This window comes from Artemia franciscana, chromosome 4, assembly GCF_032884065.1.
Source record: "Artemia franciscana chromosome 4, ASM3288406v1, whole genome shotgun sequence".
Lineage (NCBI taxonomy): Eukaryota > Metazoa > Arthropoda > Branchiopoda > Anostraca > Artemiidae > Artemia > Artemia franciscana.
In genome coordinates this window covers 48465313-48484077 of record NC_088866.1, presented here as the reverse complement: position 1 = coordinate 48484077, position 18765 = coordinate 48465313, and the positions used below count along the sequence as shown (strand labels likewise).

At 35.6% G+C, this 18765-nt stretch overlaps 1 protein-coding gene across 2 annotated transcripts in view; it reads right to left on the bottom strand.

Moving 5' to 3' along the window:
- The window catches only part of LOC136026535 (complex I intermediate-associated protein 30, mitochondrial-like), a 57490-nt gene that overhangs the window by 14617 nt on the left and 24108 nt on the right, over positions 1-18765 (bottom strand). The window contains exon 1 of one of the 2 annotated variants that reach the window (XR_010617330.1): positions 5359-5456. The exons of the other annotated variant lie outside the window; for it this stretch is intronic. The gene's annotated coding sequence lies outside the window, so the exon portion shown is untranslated. Of the gene's footprint in view, positions 1-5358; positions 5457-18765 lie in introns of those variants that run through there. 2 annotated transcript variants of the gene reach the window in all.

Genomic DNA, 18765 nt, shown 5'->3' with positions numbered 1-18765 from the left:
CGAGCCTGACAACTAGTGACTGCAACTGCTTGCGACTGTGAATACTTCAAGTAGTGCTGCTACTGCCACTGCGATTGCAACTAAAACCGTGAATACGACTACAACTTGTACTTTTACAACTAAAACTATCGAACTAATCGAAAATTATTATCATACTGCTTGTCAAAATGGCATAGTGCCAGGTTGGGCAAAAGGTCTTATCTGTAACTTTTCACGAATTGAAAAGGCTATTAAATCGTAAATTCCCTTAAATATTGAAGAAGGTAATGCACTAAATTTAACGGCTCCAGGTGCATCCAATTTATCAAAAGAGTGTATTTGAGTGTACCCATAGTGATCTTAAGAACGGATATGGGTATCAAGTTGAAAATTTTACATAATACTAGGAAAGATGTTAAACAAAATTAAAAGACACTATTTGTAGCGAAGTTGTCAAAACGGCATATCTTTAATACTTCAAGAGCAGTTAGAGAAGGATATCAAATTGAAACATTTAGAAACTGCTGAGGGGGTATTGAACTTCAGGACAATATATGCATCCTTGTTGCTACTGGGAGCAGCTGCAATATCTCTCGAACGGCTAAGAAATTGCGAAGATTAATAAGTTGAAAGTTTCAGGAAATTCTCGAATCAAATACACCATATGCATTCTGGTTGTCAAAGCTAAGTGTCTGCAATATCTAAGGAAAAGTTAAGTGTATTAAGTTGAAAATTTCAACTTAATGGATGTTGAACTTAATCAAAGTACAACAATGTGCATCCCAGAATACTTAACGGTACTAAGTTGAAGCTTTTAGAGCTGACGGGGATGTTGAACATCAGCCAAATGCAGTAATTTGCATCCCTGTTGTCAAAAGTGCGGATTGTTGTCAAAAGTACAATATCTGAAGACTGACTGTCTAGTGGTATTTAGTTGAAACTCTCACAGGATGTGGAAATAAATTAGAAGATACTATGTACAACCAGCTTGTTGAATGAATCCTAAGAGGCCCATTCTAAGAGAAACCAAAACCCGTCATTTTCATTGCTTTTTTTGGACTCTACAAAGTGACTGTACACAGAGCGAGAAAGTGTTGATCTGGAACGTCCAATGCGTTACTATTATAGACTAAAAAATATAAAACAATAGACTTGGTTAGATTGGCCCCTGAGAGGTTCTTCTAAAGGGAAAACAAAAGCCTGTCTTCTGCATTGAGAGTTTATGTATTCGAGACCGGTCATGTAACCGTAAATAGGACAAGGAAATGATGAACTAAAATATTTATTACTAAGAGGTTGTAACATCAAGAAAGCCTAACAAATGGTCTGGATCAAATTGGCATATCAAAGATCAATGTAAAAGGGAACAGGAATTTGTCACCTTCATTTGATGCTTTTTAGTTTAGTAAATAGGATGATAAATTGTTGAACTGAAATGTCAAGTGAATTATTGTTATATTCCCTAAATATATAAAAAATGGACTTGCTCAAATTGGCTTCTGAGGGGCTCGTTTGAAGGGAAAACCAAAATGGTTTTTCTGTATTAAATGGCTTTTAATTCAAGACTTAAGCATGCGATTGTAAATAGGACAAAAAACTGTTGAAATGAAACATTACGCGTTATGAGGGGCCTCCAAAATTGAGAAAATGGCTGAGTCAAATTGACTTCTGAAATGCTCCTCTAAACGCAAAATAGAAATTTTTGGTACTTGTCTGTTAAATGAAACGCAATCAAGAAGTGAAGTAGGTTAATCCTAATGAAATATACCAAAACATGATGATAAAGTGCAGATATGAAAAACATGATAAAGAATTGTGGAAGGCAGGTCGCGCAGAAGGCATTACAAAACCAAACCCCTAGCCACCTCTATGTATTCAATCTATTTATTAAATATTTAATTAAAATACACGTACACCGTTGTTTTTCTCACTCAACATAAGCAAATTATAGCCTATCCTGGATGGGATTAAATAAAAAAAAAGTTTTTTAAACTGAAAGTAAGGAGCGACCTTAAAACTTAAAACGAACAGAAATTATTCCGCGACATGAAATGGGTTATCCCCTCCTCGATGCCTCGCTCTTTACACTAAAGTTTTTTACTGTTTACCCCAGGAGCATTCCAAACAGTGAGGGGGGTTTTCTATGTGGAGGATTTCCACCCTTCCAATTTTTAGGGTACCCATTGGAAAGACTAGGTTGGTAAAGAATAGAAAATGGCAACACCAATAAATTGGAAAAAAATTAAAGATTATGGAAATGGAGAGGCCAAGTCTTAGGAGAGTCCAGTGTATCAGATTAGTAATCCTACTCTGTATAAGGAAACATTAAAAAATTGGGGAAACTACTTTAAAACATGCTAAAACACTTGTTGATATCATTCTTAAGTGTGGACAATTAAACTTCACTACTGAACTTCTGGATATTACCTAGGACCATATTGAAGTAAATAGAGGGAAGGAGCTGAGATTATTGTAAATTGAAAATGGCTGTCAAAGTCGGATAAAATTTATGATGAAATATTATTTTTATTGTAGTGTTATTTCAGAGGAGAGGATAAACGGTCAATGTTCCTATTACCTGAACAATTGTTTTGGGGTCATGAAACTATTGTTAATAGATGCATTTTGACTTTTTGAACATCTCTTCTCTCTTGCAAAATTACCGCAAACTCACCGTTATGGAGTTATTATATATTTGCACATTAGGTGGGGGGTGTAAAGAGTAGCATATATTAAATACAGCAATGGTTAGTTTACGTATTTAATATATGCTATGCTTTACCCCCCCCCCCCCCTGATGTGCAAATATATAGCCCAAATTTGTTTCTAAACTATTACAGATTCGCGATTTCAAATATCCGATCAACGAAAATGGAAATAATTGCATTCTATATGTGTAAATACAGGATATTTGGGCCGGAATAACTCCATAACGGTGAGTTTGCGGTAGTTTTGCAAGAGAGACAAGATGTTCCAAAAGTCAAAATGCATCTGTTTCAAGACCCTGAACAATTATTCAGGTAATAGGAACATTGACCGGATAAACTAGTTTGTTGCAAAAATAATTATCTAATCAATATGCCTTCCTCTTTCCTTAAAGAACTTTGCGTAGTGAAGCCTCCGGGAGATCCTCCTAAAAACTTTACAGATGTAGAAGCATAAATAGGGTCGAAATACTATCGGATCCATTCTTTACATCAAAAGCTCAATTTTTTTTTACAATTTGTCCGATGATTTATATTTTTCAATAATATGATATTTTACGTTTTCAAATTTCGTCCCCCATCTTGCATATCAACGTATCTGCCGATGTTCAGATTCAGGATTTATTTAGCCCAGTGTTTACTTTGAATCAAACAGTTCGTGGTAACGAACTGTAGTAAGGAGCGACCCGGCTCAATAGTAACCGAAACTCTAAAAAATGGAATTTTGATACCAATAGTTACATCAAAAGAACCACATTTTAATGCTGATTTTCAATATACAAGTTTCATCAAGATCAGTTATACTCATCAAAAGTTACGAGCCTGAGAAAATTTGCCTCGTTTTAGAAAATAGGGGGAAACACCCCCTAAAAGTCATACAATCTTAACGTATCACATAAAAATCACACCATCAGATTCAGCGTATCAGAGAACCTTATTGTATAAGTTTCAAGCTCCTATCTACAAAAATGTGGAATTTCGCATTTTTTTTTGCCAGAAGACAGATCACGGATGCGTGTTTATTTGTTTTCTTGTTTTTTTTTTTTGTTTTTTTTTTGTTTTTTTCCCCAGGGGTGATCGTATCAACTGAGTGGTCCTAGAATCTTGCAAGAGGGCTCATTCTAACGGAAATTAAAAGTTCTAGTGCCCTTTTTAAGTAGCCAAAAAAATTGGAGGGCACCTAGGCCCCCTCCCACGCTCATTTTTCTCTAAAGTCACCAGATCAAAATTCTGAGATAGCCATTTTATTCACCATAGTCTAAAAACCTAATAACTATGTCTTTAGGACGACTTAATCCCCCGCAGTCCCCATGGGAGGGGCTGCAAGTCACAAACTTTGACCTGTGTTTATATATAGTAATGGTTACTGGGAAGTGTACAGACGTTTTCAGGGGGATTTTTTTGGTTTAGGGGGGAGAGTTGAGGGGGAGGGGTTACGTGGGAGGATATTTCCATGGAGAGACTTCTCATGGTAACAGAGAATTTCAATGAAGGGGGCGCAGGATTTTCTAGCATTATTTAAAAAAAAATGAAAAACTAAATATGAAAAGTTTTTTTTCTACTGAAAGTAAGGAGCAGCATTAAAAACTTAAAACGAACAAAAATTATTACGCATGTGAGGGGTTTACCTCCTCGTTATACCTCACTCTTTCCGCTAAAGTATTTTTAGTAATTTCAACTACTTATTCTACGGCCTTTGTGATTCAGAGGTCATTCTTAAGGAATTGGGACACAATCTAAGCTTTAGTGTAAAGAGCGAGGTATCTACGGGGGTTGAACCCCCTCATATACGCAATAAAAACATACGAATATAGAAGTTCGTTACGTAAGTTAATTCGTAAGTTACGTATATTTTTTACCAATGAAAACGTTTGTAAAAAATTAAAAGTTCTAGTTGCTTTTTTAAGTAATCAAAAACTTGGAGGGCAACTAGGCCTCCTCCTTCGCTTCTTTTTTCTCAAAATCTTCCGATTAATTGCAATTAATTAATATGCAAATTTCGTTTTAATTATTTATGTGCGGAGAGCCAAGATCAAAACATGCATTAATTCAAAAACGTCCAGAAATTAAATATAAAAACAAGTTTTTGTAGCGGTAAGTAAGGAGCGACATTAAAACTTAAAACGAACAGAAATTACTCCGTATATGAAAGGGTCTTTTCCTCCTCAACGCCCCGCTCTTTCCGCTAAGGTTTCTTACTGTTTTAAAAAGTAGAGTTAAGAGAAAGGGTCAAACTTCAACGTAAAGAGCGAGGCATTGAGGAGGAAAAGCCCCTTTCATATACGGAGTAATTTCTGTTCGTTTTAAGTGTTAATGTCGCTCCTTACTTACCGTTACAAAAACTCGTTTTTTTTTATTTAATAAACTAAAAATCAAGTTCAAAGTCATTTAGACATTTTCGAATTCCTTAGCATTCACTCGGAATCCTATTTGGTAATCTTGATGACTCTGAAAATCTCTAATTGACTTTAAACATGGCTTTTGGTTCATTCAAATAAAGAAATATATTTTTCAGTGGATAGGATAGTATAAAAGATGGAAAACAACCAAGGGTGAAAATAAATTTTTGCGTTCCTCTCTCCATCTATCGTTACACAAAAATGTCAATTGGTATTAAATAGTCATTTATCAACATAATGCATCGTTATTGCAATTAAATAAAGATAGTTCTTACTCAACATCCATTATTAAAAACAGACATAAGCTTAATATTAATGTCCGTGTTAGGTATTTCATTCCATTCAAACTATACATTCAGACTAAGTGAGGTTGGCCTTTGTGAGCTTATATAAGACCACTGCAGAGCTATTTCTGTGATGTCACGTGTACGCATAGACAAAATTCATATCCCCGGTCAGGTGCACCAGTGCACGAAAATGCAAGGGAAGGGGAGATTTTTTTTAAAATTTCCTTTCAAATAAAGATGCATAAACGTGTTGAATTCTATGGAAGGTAATCACCCCCCTTGCACCCCCAATTGGTGCCCAAAACTTTTACAGCTACGAAGACCTGTGTGTATAATCGTTGGTATAGCCAATACGTCCTAAGTGAGGGCTAAAATGTTGCTGAAGACCGCTAAAAATTGTGGAATTTCAAGAAATGGGTGTGAAAGACGTTTTTTTTCTGAATTGCTTGCCCTACTTAGAAGAAATATTAGATTGTTGCTTAACTCTCCATCCCCCATAAAATCATGGGTATGACCCCACAGGGATGCATGCAGGTTTTTTTTCCGGGGTTATGAGAAGATATGTGTTGGAATGTCCCCTCCAGATCTCCCAAAAGCTTGGAGATTGAGGGAGCATAGGGCCCAAAATTTTTGACTTAGTATATACGCCTGGGTACTCATATAAAATAGATAGAGTAATTTATCTAAAAACATAGTCGATATGCTGACTTTGTAAATATCCTCATTGAACTGATAGATGTTTCTTGTAGTAGGCTAATTTGATCAGGATCTTTAAAAAGAGCTAAATGACCATCTCCTATGCCCAGAGAGTTAATTTTCTTCTCCCTTCTCTTTTTCCACTCTCTCTTTCTTTTTTAGTTTGTTCAATCCACTTATTTTGATTGGCATGGTATTTGTGGTTATTTAATTTATATTTTTGTAAGTTCATTATTTTCTCTTTCCTATCTCCTGTATTAATTGGTTTTGCTAATGTATCTTAGTGAATGATTGTTTTTTTATATGATCATGCATGGCCAGGACGTAAAGCTCCTATGCCCTTGACGCTCTTTTTTGACCTTGAAGCTCCTATGCCCTTGACGCTCTTTTTGACCTTGAAGCTCCTATGCCCTTGACGCTCTTTTTTGACCTTGAAGCTCCTAGGCCCAAGAGTTTCTACCGCTCAGTTTTTGTGGGATATTTTCGGGGATAAGTTTCGGGATAGTTTCGAAAGTTTCAGAGATACTGGAAGCACGAAACAGATAGCAATTGATGAGCCAAACTAATGAAAGAACAAAAAATGAAAGAACGGAGTGAACCTGGCGCTTTGACGATAAATCACATCTAGTCTAATTTTTGTAAAAAAAAAAAATCATTCAATAATAATTTATTTTATCCCCTGGCATTTTACCCTCCTAAGCTCAGGCCCAGTGGGAATATTGATAAATCCAGGCCTGTGTTTTGCGTTGTTTTCTTACGTTTTTTCTTTTTTCTCCTCCCCATTTTTTTTTACTTTTCCTATAGTATGATTTTAGTGATATTATTTAATGTAATATTTAGTCTCCCACTCTCAAAGGCCAAAGAGCCTGTTGTGAGGATCTAAAGCTTTGTAATTTTTCTGTGGCTTCTTTAAATAAATTGATAGATTGAATAACTGACGGACTGAAAGCAAAATCGTGTGGCACAAACCTTTTCACCCCACCTCTCCCTTCTCCAGCATCCTGAATAAGGTTGTTATACTGTGTCTTGTCAAATTCAGAATTTGACAAATACGTTATATATGATTCAAAAGATGTGCGTGTAACTGTACCACCGTGAAACTAAACCACAAGCAACTGAACCCCTATAACTGAACAACCGTGTAGCTGAGTCACCGTGTAACTGAAACACCGTACGACTGAACCCCTGTATAACCGAGCCCCCGTGCTACAAACCCTCGTGTAACTGAACCACCAGGCAACTGAACCCTAATTAATTAAACCCTCGTGCAACTAAACACCCGTGCGACTCTACCCCATTTAACTGAATCCCGTGTAACTGAATCACCGTGCAACTGTGCCACCATGCAACTGTACCACTGTGCAACTGAACCACCTTGCAACTGAACCATTGTGTAACTAAACCATCTTTCAACTGTACCACTGAACTCAGTTTTTCAGTATTCTAAAAATGTGAGGCAATATCATTGGGTAAAACACAAGCTAGAATTTTGACATGTTTAGCATTGTTGAAATTGTTTGTTTCTTAAAGTCATGATATAAACGCCTGTCACGATCATTCATAAAAAAGCTTTGTTTTATTTTTGCAAAAAAAGATCTGATGTCTCAAACCATTAAAGCAAATTTATTTTCTTTTTTTTTTCAGATGAATCAGACCATCCTGGACGTAAAAAGTTAAAATTTTTGACCTTTGTGAATCTAGATAACGAACTTTGATCAGATGTATTTAAGGAGATTGTAGCTAAAAAGGATACGGAAGGGGGTTGGGTTGCACTCCAGACTTTTTTTCAACATTCCTTCAACGTGCCCAAAAAGTTTATGCTTCATACCGTCAGGTTTATACCCTCAGTTGTTCTCGGTACATAGTAGATATGTCGTTTTGTAAAACTGGATGCACAATTACCTTTTGATTTAGTTTTTGATCTTGCCTTATTTGACTTTATTTTATTACTCCTTAACGCCTCGCTCTTTACGCTAAAGTTTTCTCACAACTCTAGTTCTTCAAACAATAAAAATAAATTAGCGTAAAGAGCGAAATGTTTAGGAGGGGACAACCCTTTCATATACGGAATAATTTCTGTTCGTTTTAAGTTTCAATGTTCCTTACTTGCAGTTAAAAAACTTGTTCTTTAATTTAGTTTCTGAACGTTTTTAATTAATGCATGTTTTGATTTTGGCTCACCGCACATGAATAATTAAAACGAAATTTGCATGTTAATTTTTTTTTTGGCTAAATTGCTTTCTTATAGTTTTGATTGGATGATTTTGATAAAAAAAAGGGAGGGGGATGCCTAGTTGCACTCCAAATTTTGGTTACTTAAAAGGCAACCAGAACTCTTTTTTTACGAATGTTTTTTTTAGTAATAAATATACGTAACTTATGAATTAACTTACGTAAGAAAATTCTATACTTGTATATTTTCATTACGTATGTGAGGGGGTCCTCCCCCTCGTCAATACCTCACTCTTTACACTAAAGCTTCAATTTGGTCCCTATTCTTCAAGAATGACCCCTGAATCACAAAGGCCGTAGAATAATTAGTAGAAATTACTAAAACTACTTTAGCGTAAAGAGTGAAGTGTTGTGGAGGAGACGAACCCCCTTATATACGTAATAATTGTTGTTCGTTCTAGGTTCTAATGCTGCTCCTTACTTCCCCCTGAAAAAGTTTTTTTTAGCTATTTTTCTCATTGTTTTTTTAAATAATGCTAGAAAATCCTGCGGCCCCTTCATGGAAATTTTCTTCCCTCATGATAAGTTCCTTCATGGAAAGATCTTTCCATGTAACCCCCTCCCCCGACCCCCCTATCACGTGAAAAAGTCTCCCTGAAAACGTCTGTACACGTCCCAATAACCATTACTATATGTAAACAATGGTCAAAGTTTGTAACTTGCAGGCCCTCCTCCAGGGACTGTAGGGGATACAGTGGTCCTGAAAGACATAATTTTTAGGTTTTTCGACTATGCTGAACAAAATGGCTATCTCAAAATTTTGATCCAGTGACTTTGGGAAAAAATTAATGTGGGAGGGGGACTGGGTGCCCTCCAATTTTTTTGTAACTTAAAAAGGTCACTAGAACTTTGAATTTCCGTTAGAATGAGACCTCTCGCGACATTCTGGGACCACTGGGTCGATACGATCACCCCTGGGAAAAAAACAACAAATAAACACGCACCCATGATCTGTCTTCTGGGAAAAAAATACAAAGTTCCACATTTTCGTAGATAGGAGATTGAAGCTTTTGTTAGATTCTTTGACTTTTAGGGGGTGTTTCCCACCATTTTCTAAAATGAGGCAAATTTTCTCAGGCTTGTAACTTTTGATGGATAAAACTAAACTTGATGAAACTTATATATTTAGAATCAGTGTAAAAATGCAATTCTTTTGATGTAAATATCGGTATCAAAATTCCATTGTTTAGAGTTTCGGTTACTATTGAGCCGGGTCCCTCCTTACTACAGTTCGTTACCACGAACTGTGTGATATCCCTCTCTCCCTAGCTACAAAACAATCAGAGAACCCCATTGCAGAAGTTTAAGTGCAGTTTATGTTTTGTAGTTTGTCCATTGCTTACAGATAGTGTTTGTTATTGGGAAACATACGGAAATTTTTCGTTGGGTAGTTATCTGATAGGGGGAGAGGAGAGTTTCTGGGTGTTTATTCATGAGAAGAACATTTTTTCACGGAGAGGGGAGAGGGCAAGACTTACACATAAATTCATCTTTTCCACTTTCCGAACCCAAATAAAATATTCCAATTTGAGAAACCATATTTTCCGCGAGGGGGTATTTTTCAGGAGAGGGTTTTTCATGGAAGTGGGAGAAGTACACGCCTAGACTAGTAAAAATTGATAAGGCGAAGCGAACCCCCATTAACAGACATAAAAAGGTTAAATAAATCTGGCTTTAAGAATTTGTGACGTCCGATTTTTTCTTTTTTTGTGACAATAAAACAGAGCTTTTTTTATTAATCATCTTGACAGTCATTTAGATTGCGACCCTAAAAAGCAAAGAATCCCAACAAGATTGAACTTATAAAGATTTTAACTTGTGTTTTACCCAGTGTAAGTACGGTGATTGAGTTGCACAAGAATTCAGCTATACAAGGGATCAGTTGCACGGTGGTTCAGTTGCATAGTGTTTTAGTTGCATAGTGGTCCAGTTGCACAGATCTTCAGTTGTGCTGGGGTTTAGTTAAGCATAGTTGAGTTGCACGAGGGCTCAGTCAAATGGAGTTCAGTTGCACGAGAGTTCAATTACGCGAAGATTCAGTTACACGGGGTTTCAGTTGCACGGTGGCTCAGTTGTAGGGTGGTTCATCTGCACGTTCGTACAGTTAAAAAAAAAAGGGTAAAAGATACGGCATTAGATTCTGAAGGTTGAACCGGCGGTTCTGATCTCCGTCTCAAGGCCCTTCAGCCAGGAAGTGCAATGGGGGAACGAGGGTCATTCTGTGCTTTTGCACATCCTTCTATAGATACACGTCGTACAATGGTCGTAGCGTGGTCATACAGTTACACAGTGATTTAGTTGCACGATAGTTCAGTTACAGTGGTTAAGGGACTTGGGGTTCAGTTACACAGTGGTTCAGTTGCAATGGAACCGATTCTGACCCTAGCCTTTTCATCCTTTCTTAAACTCTACTTCCCCCAACATTATCAACATGTTGGATATTCTACACCTTGTCGAATACAGAACTGATCAAATAAGTCGGTCAGTTCGTTCTCATAATTGCAAAACTTTATAGCTCAGCCCCCCCCCCCTGGCAAGCACTACCTTTCCTAGATATAGACAGATTGCACTTCTTTCAATATTGTTCAGGAACGACCGAAGGCGGATTTTAAAGGGTCAGATAATGGTAAAAATTAAATAAGGACATTTTATGACATTGTCTTAGATCCTACGAACCCACAGATAGCGCAGAGGGCGTTGACAAAGCCTCGTCACTTGTCCTGAAGCTGTGCCGGAGTAGTGAGTCTAATGACGTCTTCTCATTCTAGTACTACGGATGTCTCAACTGTCTTTAGATCTCGGTCTGACATAGCATGATTTTTGTAAAATTTGGTGTTGGGGTTTTGGAAATCGCTGATACAAAATGCGGGGGAAAACGCAATATTAGCCAGCATTCCGCCGAAAAAGGACCTACAAAATGTGAATAGCCAATTCTAAACCAAAAAATCGTATACACACTTTAGTAGGACACTGCGGGTAATATGATCGTTGAATCAAGACTTTGGACACATTTCTTTCTGCATAATTACAGAATTTCCAATCCCAATTTCATAATTGACAAAAAAAAAGTATATGGACGGCGTACAGGCCTATTAGTCTCTAAACGACTTGTATTTCCTATCAGCGATTCAATATTTACAAGAATAATTATAATTATATGCGTATTACTTTAATCTCTTCCAGATTGAAGTAAAGATGTTCAAAAAGCTTGGCAGGTGAAAAAGTCTATTATTAGGCGCTCCTTTTAGTCCCTTCAAGTCTGCTCGTCGATGGTAAACTTACCAAGGGTGAGCTACATTCTCAAAAAGCATTCACTGAGAACATTGCAAATATAAGTAAAAGGACCACTTCTGATACCAGTTCTTCTCTGTTGCCGTCCATCTTGGGTTTTATCTTCGGCCACCATTCCAATGTTCTTCGAACCAGCATCTGACATAAAAAATACTAGAATCGTCAAAGAATATAAGGATCCCGCGTCATCTGGCCCTGATAATATTCTTGGTAAAATATGTTCATGCTTCCTTCCGTCATTTATCACTTAATACGATATTTCCACCTTTACTTTTATCATCGATAATTTTGACAGACTTTGCCCTAAGGTCGACAAAGGCTATATCAGAAAATGGGAAGGCAAAATTCTCCAAGACTTACTTACAGATGATACGAGTTTCCTAGACAAAAACGACTAGTAAATTAAAAGAATATTTGGAGGGTTTGAGTGTCCCGGGAGCAAGAACGGGTCTAAAAATCAAAGACCAAGTCGCTTAGACAAAGAGTAAATTACGGCAGAAGAGTTATTTTTTAGGTGGCGAGAAAGTCAACCAAGTGGATAGCTCCATTCACCTGAGTTAATAAAGGTGATGAATAGAGTACAGATGTAAGAGGTAGAAGTGAGAAGGTGCAGAGTGTTTTTTCACACCTAAAAAGAGTTTAGAAGAATTGGACGGTAAGTCTGCAGGCTAAGGCTAGAATATTAGAAGCCCAGTTAATGGCTGGGGCCGGCGGTCCCCTCCTTCGGATATTCCCCCTTGAAAACTTCCCCCACGCTCAAAATTAAGCAGCCACAAAAAAGTACAAAATAGATACCTTAAAATGTCGTTCAGATAACCTAAGGGATAACAAAATGACCTGATAAAAAAAGAGGTAGGCCAGGGGCTGGTTGGTCTCAAAACACTTTCGACTTAAAAAAGGACTAGAACCTCCAATTTCCGATCGAATGAGCATCCTCCTATGTCTCTCCAGCCACGAGGGGGATGTTGGGAATGAGGAGGGGGCAGTCCCCTCCTAAACGGAATAAAGACTGTTCCTTCTGGGATTTAATTCTTTATTTACGTAGCAAAGGCATAGAATAGAAATATACCAAGAAATCAAGAGGGATTATACATCAATTTCTACCTCCACCCCCTTCCCTAGAAGTAATTCTGTTTTACCTGAAGGTTCAATGAGTGTTACGATGTTCTGGCATCACAACATCTCCTTTGAGATATTATCCCCCTCCCTTACTACAAACAGTCAGAGAGCACTGTTGTTGAAGCTTCAAACTCTCATCTAGAAAAATTTATAATTTTGTATTTTTTGCCAAAATAAGATTAGGAATTTTTTTGTCTCCCCCAGGGATAATTGTATCGAGTCAAGAGTCCTAAGACTATGAAAAGGGGCTCATTCAAACAAAAAATTTAGAAGTTTTATGCCCTACTAATTCACCAAATGTATTGGAGGGCAACTATCCTCCTCAAAACGCCCCTTTTTTCCCCAAAGACATGCAGTTAAAATTTTGAGATAGGTATTCGGTTAAGCGTAACTGGAAGGGCCAATAAACATACGGGGATGACAAGAACCCATAGCCCCTATGGAAAGGGCTGTAACTTCTGCAATTTGTCAAATTTTTACGTAGTCTTTTTTATTGGGAAACATTCACCAATTTTTTTACGAGGGAGTATTTTGTGGTGGGAGGGATTTCCACGGGATGAATTTCCAGTGGGGAGGAATTTTTTTAGGAGGGATTTCTTTAAAATCATATACAGAATTATTCTTTTTTGTCTTTCTTTTTCTTTGGATGCACAGCTTAACATTTGGAGAGTGTTACGTTGGAATTGTCAGGGGTACATTTTCAGCAGGGAATGATGTACAAGTATGAGGCCTTATTTTTTAAGCCTCATTGAATCTTCAGATAAAATTTTCGAAATTATTTGAAATTAAAGTTATTGAAAATTGTTGTCTTATCCTTCTTGGTTCCAACGTATATTTTGGATCAATGCCTTAAATTTGGGTTGATTTCATTTTAATTTCTGGGTTGTCTTTTTTGTCTTTTTATTTCTATCTGGTTTGTTTCGTTCGCATTTTTGCTCAGAATATGTGACAAACTGATTGACTCCATACATTCTTTTTTTCCGAATTTTGTTGCTGAAATAGGCATGTTAAATTTCATTAAAAGGGCAGACATTTGGTCCTTTCGTTACCCACTAGGATATCTGATCATCATTTTGAGATACCTTGTCTGTAATTTCTCTGAGGCTGTTCAATTTTGCATCTGGGGGAATTATCACTTAACACCGCTAACGACAGTGCTTAAGTGTGGTTTTGAAACATGAGGGCTTCGAAGGGCGGATGAAGATATGTTAAATACTTTCCATGGAAGCTGTCTAAGAATAAGCTGGAGCTTATACTTTGTAAGAATACTTTCTAAGACTAGCATAAGCCAATCATTTGACTGATCATGCGTCAAAAAACGTTGATCCCAAAAACGTTGGACAAAAAACGTTGAGCCCACTTTCCAGAGGTATACTGATAGAAAGATTAAAATCATTAGGCGATTGTTTATGCAAAAAAATTATGCTTTTGGCTACTCATTTGGTGCCAAACGAAAAGCAGATCGTGCCCAAATGGATTGGAAAAAAGTCATGGAGAAGGGTTTACAGCGGGACTTTGTGCGAGAAGGTTAAGGGGAGAAGCTTTGAATAGGTCGTGGTGGAGGAGTGTACAAAGCTATGTTGGCTTTAGGTGGCTTGGTGCAGCGGTCAGTCTTTAGAAATGGTAGGATTAACAGCTAAAATAGTTACTGATTCAAACTAAGTAGCTTACTAATGTGCAGCAGCGATTTTAAACAACATTTTAATCTCAGAAGACTGTAGTAACTATATGCAATAGGGACTTTAAGAAATGTTTTATTTTAAGCTTTCGGATAGATGGTTACGTTCATATTGATACTATATATACTAATATATATTATATTATACTATATATTATATATACTATATACTAATTATATACTAATTATTCATTCTAAGTTTGAGTAAGATTTGTGACAACAGTTGGTTTCTTATAATATTTAAATATAAAATATTAAATATTAAATATACGCTTATGTTTCAGGCGTTTACAGAGAGCGAGTTGCCAGATGTAACTAAAAAAAAGGTTACTAATAATAATTATGCCGCCATAAAAAAGAAGGTCCTAAACCCAAGGAATAGAATTTTTCAGGATTCAAGAAAAATCAAGCTGGCACAAAGAGGTTTATATTTTCGATGCTAAATTTAAGAATACTAAATTTAACTGTGAACATTTATTTAAGCCTTTAAAAAAACATCAAATACTAATATTTATAAAAAAAAATGGATATACGGCCTTAATACCTTCGAATTCCTCGGCACTGCAGCTAAGTATCTAAAAGCCGCAATTCCCATCAAATGAGATAAGGCTCTTAATGTTTATTAAATTAAAAAAAACAAGTTTTTTAAATGAAAGTAAGGAGCAATATTAAAATTTAAAACGAACAGAAATTACTCCGTATCTGAAAGGGGCTTTTACTCCTCAACGCCTCGCTCTTTACGCTAAAGTTTGACTCTTTCTCTTAACTCTATTTTTAAAACAGTAAGAAACTTTAGCGTAAAGAGTGGGGCGTTGAGGAGGAAAAGCCCCTTTCATATACAGAGTAATTTCTGTTCGTTTTAAGTTTTAATATTGCTCCTTACTTTCATTTAAAAAAATAGGTTTTTTTCTATTTAGTTTTTGGACGTTTTTGAATTAATTCATGTTTTGATCTTGGCTCTCCGCATATAAATAATTAAAACGAAATTTGCATATTGATTAATTGCAATTAATCGGAAGAATTTGAAAAAAAGGAGCGAAGGAGGAGGCCTAGTTGCCCTCCAATTTTTGGATTACTTAAAAAACAACTAGAACTTTTATTTTTTTACAAACGTTTTCATTGGTAAAAAATAAACGTATGTACAGTCCATAATATCCATTATTATATGTAAACAGTGGTCAAAGTTTGTAACTTACAGCATTAACTTGCTCAAAATTTTGATCGGGTGACTTTGGGGAAAAAAGTGCGTGGGAGGGGGACTAAGTACCCTCCAATTTTCCAGTTCACTTAAAAAGGGCACTAGAACTTTTAATTTCAGTTAGAATGAGCCATTTCCCAACAGTCTAGGACCACTGGGTCGATACGATCAACCCCGAGGAAAAAAAAACAAATAAACATGCATCCGTGATCTGTCTTCAGGCAAAAAATAGAAAATTCCATATTTCTGTAGATAGGAGCTTGAAACTTATACAGTAGGGTTGTCTAATCCGCTGAATCTGATAGTGTGAATTTCGTTAAGATTCTGTGACTTTTAAAGGGTGTTTTCCCCTATTTTCTAAAATACGACGAATTTGTTCAGGATCGTAACTTCTGATGGGTAAGACTAAACTTGATGAAACTTATATATTTAAAATCACCAGTAAAAAGCGAATTTTTGGTGTAAGTGTTAGTATCGAAACTCTGTTTTTAGAGTTTCGGTTACTATTTGAGCCGGGTCGCTCCTTACTAGAGTTCGTTAACACGAACTCTTCGATAGAGGTAATCCAGTTCATAGTTTGTGACAACATTTTTACTAGATGACTAAATCCATACCAAAACAAATGGCGTAATTTTGTCGAAATCATATGGAAGGGGGGAGTCAAAATTGGAGCCATTTTTCTTAAATCAAGTGAAAATGACAAAGAAAACTGAAAAACGAGCCATATATTAATAAAAAAAGGTAAATATGTACTAAAGAAAACTGACCTGTTTCAGTGGATGCTTGAATTATGTAGGTCTATTTTAGTTTTGACAACATTTTGGAGAAAGACAATTTCAGCAGGTAAGGGAGGGGGAGCTGGGATCTGGGGAAAAAAAGATGGCTAGGTTAGGCAGTTTCCCCCTGTGCCCCATAGTAAATTACACCCTTGACCCCAGCCTCTTGCCATTCAGTGGTCGGAGAGGTGTAGGCATGTGGTTCCGGAACTACGCAAAGTTGTATATTAAAAGAAGGATTACTTATTATTATACTTACTTATTCAAATTATTTACTTGACAATTCCACTGTAATATTCTCTCCATACGTACGATTGTGTATCCAAAGAGGAAGAAAGACAAATGAAAACAGTTCTGTAGGAGAATTCAGGTAATTCTTCTCAAAATTTTTGAAATGAAAACAAACTTAGTTTATAATACCATTTGTCGTACCTACACAAGAAATGACCTTTTTTGAAATTTCGATTCATTCCTAAGTAATGAGTGGCTTTTCTATATAGGGAGAGTTTGAATTGCTCCCTAAGCCTAAAGGCACATTCCTGTTGAGCAAGCAAACTTTTCCGCGAGCATCTCGATATGCAAACCTGTCTGCTTAGTTAACTTTTTTGTCTCGCCTTGAGCAGCTTTCGTAAGTGCTCAATCTAAATATTTTTTGTAAATAGAAGATCTATCTCTTCTTATGTTTTTTACAAAAAGAAACAACACCAAGTTTTGATTTTTGTTTCCACTTTAAACTTATTTTTAAACTTATATTTATACTTTTATTATATTATATATATTTTTATTATTTATTATTTTTATTATTTTTTATTTTATTATATTTTATTTTATTTTTTTTATATTTATTATTTTATTATTTTTGTTATTTATTATTTTTATTATCTTATATTATATTATATTTTTAAACTTATTTTTCCTTCAATTCTTGCGCAGCTTCTTTGTTCAGCTCCTTAATAAGGGTTGAAATGTCTTATCTCTCCTAAATTGGAGGTAATTAGTAATTATAAAAAGAATGAGTTTTGAACTGAAACTAAGGAGCAACATTAAAACTTAAAACGAACAGAAATGATTCAGTATAAATAAAAAAGATCATGGCAGTGTTGTTTCTAAATTAAATTTTAATTAAATTAAATTAAATTTTAATTAAAAGCAAGCAAAGATTAATTTTATAAAACAGAATTTTTCCAAAGGAAGTAAAGAGCGAAGTTGAAACTTAAAACGAAATAAAATATTACTTCCCAGCCTATCTAACATCTATCAATAAAACTAGTGCAAACAGATCAGCTGGTGATACTTCCCAATGTTTGTAAGATTAAAGAAAACTGGCACTTTCCTGGAAAACACGAAACAATACAGGGATTTTTGATACACTAAATGTAAACTATTTAAGAGCACTTTTAACAGTATAAAAGTAAAGCATTTTTAGATTGTTGCTTTTTTTCGTTTAATCTGGCATCACTTCGGTTTTTTTATTTGGATTGACTGTCGTTTTGGATCCAAAAAGACATTTCATGATTTTTTTGCAGACAAGTTCGAAGTGAAGGAATCTTATTAGTATTAAAACTACAGATTCACTTTAGAATTTGTATTAAAACTTGATATCCTTCGTTTTATAGAGAGCGAAAACTGGATTTCTAGAATTCATATTACGGTTACTATGTTCTTCATTTCGAATAATACTAGGTGAAACCAAGATATTACGTGATAAATCAATCCAATATTTTGTATTCTGTTAAATGAATCTAAACGTACAATTTTTATGCCTAACTTTAAATCGCGCTATAGATTAGTTTGTTGTTGTGAAGCTGCGTATTTGATTTTGACTCCTAAGTCAATATTCTTGTTTTCTATGTTGGGCTTTTGCGTTTTTAGTAAACCGCTAGTTTTCTGCAGTCCTAGGAACATAAGGAAATATCACCAATTTATTTATTTGCACTAGTTTTATTGATATATGTTAGATAGGCTGGAAAGTAATAATTTATGTTCGTTTTAAGTTTCAACTTTGCTCTTCAGTTCCCTAGGAAAAACTTTGCTTTTTTTAAATTAAAATACCTTAGTGACTACTATTGACCTCGCACAAAATCTTTTAACGGAAATTTCTCAGGGGTCTTTGAGCAAGCTTGTGTTGGAAAACCCCTTTCACCACTTCTAGTTTCCAATATATAAATAAAGAATCTATACTTTTGAACCTTGACGAACATTTGGTCCTTTTCTTCTTTCTTATCCCAAAATATAGAAAAAAAATTTGAATACAATGATTTTAACACTTTTATAACAATATTGATTTTTCTTTGGTCTAGTGTCTAGAGTACAGGGGAAAAAAGGAAAAAGTGTTTTTTTTTAAACAGACACATCTTGGATTGCACATCTTAGAGCACACCCAGATTGGCGATATTTTGAAATAT